We start from the raw sequence: 4,756 nt of genomic DNA, 5'->3' as shown, positions 1-4,756 counted from the left end.
TTTTTTTTTTTTTTTGGTTTTTTTCTGGTACCAGGAATCGAACTCATGACCTTACGCTTGCCAGGCAGGCACTGTGCCGCTGAGCTAAATTCCCAGCCCCGCAAGACCCTGTCTCAAAAAACAAAAGAAAAAGAAACAAAAACAAAACACTGGCTATTATTTCTTAGTGACCTACAAAGGTTTGTGTCTTCTGTCTGCGTAGGTCTGGGGGTGTAACTCGGTGGTAGAGCACTTGTCAAGCTTGCAGGATGCCCTGGCTTTCAACTCCAGCACCCCTACAAGGGGAAAAAAAAAAAAACCTGCGGGTTGGGGGAAACCTTCCATTTTCCTTGTAGGTTGGTTTGCTCTTTCACATTTTCGCAAATGAGTCCTGGCTCAGGACTCATAAATCTCTGGTTCTATGTTCACCTGATACAGAACTGTGGTTTGTTCTCTGCCCCGGACTTGAGCTGGGCAGGAACCGAGCCTTTCGTGCCTACAGCACCTGTCCTTGCACCCTGCTCAGTACCTGAGCCCAAGTGAACAAGCCTCCCTGGTTTGAGGCGCACTCACGCCAGCCTGTGTTTCAGGTTGTTCTGCTGACCTACAGTTTCAGGAAGGGGCTTCTTCCTTTGCTAAGCTGCAAACCACCACCATTCGACAGTCAGGCCTGGCTCCAAGGCGAGGGTTACTGATCACACTCTTCCATGGCTAGCTCTGTAACACTTCGTGCTTCAACCCCAGAAGCCTGTCATCTTCCTCAGGTGACCTTCTCTGTGGGTGACTGTGTGAAAGAGCATCTTTCCAGCTGGGTATGCTGGCAGTCGCCTGTAACTCCAGCACTTGGGAGGCTGAGGCAGGAGGATCACCCTGAGTTCAAGGCCAGTCTGAACTACATAGGGAGATCCTGTTTTAAAAAAAGAGCACAAAACAAGAAAAACACCTTTTAAATTTTTTTTTTTTATTAGCGCATGTTTGCAATTTGTGCAGCTTGCAGAGATCTTGGGGTGTGCGTACGTGTGCATACCACAGCTTGTTTCTTTTTTTAATCACCTTCTCTTTTCCTCCCCCTCTTTCCCTCCCCTAATTCACCTCTCCCATTTTTCATTCTTGTTGATATTATTAATCTTAGCTCATGTTAGGGCATTAACTGAGGTTATTAGGTTCCTGTACGTGGCACATCTTTATTCTACTTATTTCCCCTTCCCCTCCTCCTCACCCCTCACCCTTGTTCCTTGGTCCACCTCCTTATTGCAAGAGATCTGTCTCCTGTCTGCCTCTATTCATCCTTATTAATCTCTTATTTGTACTTTGCCTCACTCAAATGAGAGAGACTCTATGATATTTAAGCTTGAGTGTCTGGTTTATTTCACACAGCATTATATTTTCCAATTTTCCATTGGTGGGAAAATATATTCCAACATCAATTTTCCTACAAATGTCTCAACTCTGTCATTCTTTATAGCAGAGTAATATTCCGCTATACATAGATACCACATTATCTTTATCCAATCATCAAAACAGTATCTTTTGATGTAGCTGGGTTTTTTTTTGCTGCAACTGTTCCTCCAGTATTGTCTTTCTTCTTTCTTTCTCTTTTTTAAATGCTGGGCTGTGGTCCACAGCTTATAACACCAATGTCCAAGTCCTAAGCAGCACAGAGCAGGGGAAGGGACTCTCTCTACCTGTACAGTATGTGGTTACCACATCTAACCCAGTTCTCTTGCCAAAAGACTTGCTCTGCTGGACAGTTGAGTCACCAGGCTGAACATGAGGCACCTGCTGAGGCATCTCTGTCATCAGATAAAGCCGGTTTCGATTTCATCAGGCTATCTTTTAATTTATTTTCCATTTGCAAGCAGGTAGTTATTTGAGTTTTCATATGTAAATTCTGATCTGGCCTAAAATACTGTCTGTCACAGAGAGTTGCTGTTAAAACTATAAAAAAAATTAAAGAGAAAGGGAACTCTATCATGAAAGAGATACCAAATGTTTGTGAGGAAGCTTAAACCAATTGTATTATTAATTGTACAGGTAAGAAGTTGCTACTTCCAAAGCGAGGGTATTGATCACATAGATAGAGAAAACCACCAAAAAAGACCTTTATTCCATTCTTCATTTAAAATATTGGCCCTGGTTGGGTGTAGTGGCACATACTTGTAATCCCCGCACCTGGGAGGCTGAGGCAGCAGGATTGTGGTGAGTTCAAGGCCAGCCTGGGCCACATAATGTGTTCAAGGCCACGCTGAACTACATAATGAGGCCCTGTTCCAAAAAACAAACAAACAAACAACATTCAATGATTTCATAAAGTCCTGGTCTACCTCCCATGAAGGCATTAACAGACTTTTATGTTTATAGAAATAAATAGAAGGACAACTAGTTTCAAATTTTTTCCTCTTCTTCAGTTCTGGCATAGGTGGTAGTAAGGACTTACAACAGGCAGTCACTTAGACAGAATTTTATAGGTCAGAAGTTACAAAACAAGTACATGGTTGTGATTTGGAGTATTACTCTATGACACACTCATAATTCATACTCTGGCTGCTGATGGTAAAAATCTTAGGAACCATTAAATGCCATCCTTTGGTAAAGAATTTCTCTAGACACCATCTTCAGCCCACAATGCATCATCTCTTTTTGGATGACGCCCAGCTGGGAACCAATGAATGACCTTACATTATTTTAGGCCAGGGGCCAAGAGCTTGGTCCTATTGTCTAATGCACCTCTGTTCCTCCTTACGTAAAATATATTTAGTTATCAGTCCCTGGAAGCTTCGCCAAGAAAGCACTTGACATTGTTCCCTTTGGATTTGCCTGAGTGTGAGCGAGCAATGAATTAAAAGACAAATAAAATGCACTTGAGTGTGTTTAATCCAACCCCACCAGGCACCGTCTCTGGGGCCCATCTTCATCAGAATCACCCTGGAAGTTATTTCCCAGCCACACTGGGCATAGTGGTGCCCGCCTATCATCCCAGTGCTTGAGAAGCTGAGACAGGAGGATCACCATGAGTTCGAGACCAGCCTGGACTGCGTAGTGAGACACTGGCTCAGAGAGAGAAAGAAAGAAGGAAAGAAGGAAAGAAGGAGAGAAAGAAAGAAGGAAAGAAGGAGAGAAAGAAAGAAAGAAAGAAAGAAAGAAAGAAAGAAAGAAAGAAAGAAAGAAAGAAAGAAAGAAAGAAAAAGAAAAAGAAAGAAAGAAAGAAAGAAAGAAAGAAAGATGGATGGAAGGGAGGAAGAAAGGAAGGAAGGAAGGAAGAAAATACCGATTATAACTGACCCTTGTAGTGTAGTACAATAACATTCCACTTCATGTACAACTTTGCATCTTTCCTGGAGCTTGTAGTTGCCTTTTCATCTCCTTCATTCAGTTTTCTAGTTAATACTCATGAATTCAAACTCATTTCCAGATCCTAACCCAGAACCCAGAGACTCCCACCAACACAGTCCTACGTGTGACACAACCATCAGTTCCGTTTTCCCCGGTGTCCGGGTCCCTGTGCTCCGGTCCATTCTCCACTGGTTGCTCTTCTTAAATTTTTTTAAAGAAGAGTCCATGTTTGCAGCAGGTAAGGACCGCATTCCCTGTGGGGACTTGGTCCCTGCCGTAACACAGCTGGACTTTTTCATCTCCTTTCCCTCCACCCCTCCTGCTCCTTCCAACTCTTGGTCCCCTTCCCACTTGTGAAAGCTTGATCGCCATTTGCCCTTTTATTCTTTTGTTTCCATTTCCTTTCTATTACCCACTTCCACTCCCGCATCTCTTGGTCCCCTTCCCTTTTTAGAAAGATCTACCTCCCTACCTTCTGTTATAGTTTATTTTGCTTTTTGTATATACTTTGGGTTTCTCATATAAGAACACTGTGATATTTAAGCTTGTGTGTCTGATTTATTTCACTTAACATTATAGTCTCAAATACAGCCATTTTCCTACACGTGACTTGAGCTTATTCTTCTTTATGCCAAAGTAGTACTCCATGGTGTGTAAATACCACATTTTCTGTATCCATTCAACTGTTGGTGGGCACACAGACCCCTTCCAAGATATTAGCTACTGGCTGCTCTTAAGCCTAGGCTTTCCCTTTTGTGTCACGGGAGGATCCCTTCTACTCCTATATTGGGTGCCTGGTGCTGCATGGCCAGGAACAGCACCCTAGCCCAACACAGGACATTCCTGATGGTAATCCCACCTCCACCACCGCTAACTGGCATTTCTGGTTCTAGGGGACAGACAGCAATGCTGGATCAACTGTGGAGAAAGCGGGTTGGGGGGACTAAAGCAGCTCACTCCTGGGAAGGATAAATCTCAGATCTTCATTGGGGACATCAACAGTGCATGCATCTGTGGTATTCAAATCTCATGCATGGGGGAATCAAGGAAAAACATGTCCATAGAGGGCAACGATAAAAAGAAAGAAGACAAAGGTGACTGTGTCCTGAGTGAACACGCTGAGTGGGCCCTGTGCCAGCCAGGCCACCTGCTGAGGGCACCCAGGGCAGGCAGGGCTGAGCGCTCATGTGGCAGGTGGGGGAAGGCTGCTGGGAGGGCAGGGGTGTGGTGTGCAGTGTGGCAGCCTGGAACATCCATCAGGGCTGTTTTTGAATTTTAACTGGAACCCCTTTTGACTTTCAATCTGAAAAGCTTTGTTCTATTTGCTCCTAAGTATCAATGATGCTGTTGAGAAAAGGCCACTGTAGGACTGGGGATGGGACCCAGTGGTGGACTCTTCGTGGCATGTGTGAGGCCCTGGGTTCCATCCCCAGCAGAGGGGAGG

This window comes from Chinchilla lanigera, unplaced genomic scaffold, assembly GCF_000276665.1.
Source record: "Chinchilla lanigera isolate Chin_1 unplaced genomic scaffold, ChiLan1.0 scaffold00086, whole genome shotgun sequence".
NCBI lineage: Eukaryota > Metazoa > Chordata > Mammalia > Rodentia > Chinchillidae > Chinchilla > Chinchilla lanigera.
This window is presented reverse-complemented; position numbering follows the sequence as displayed.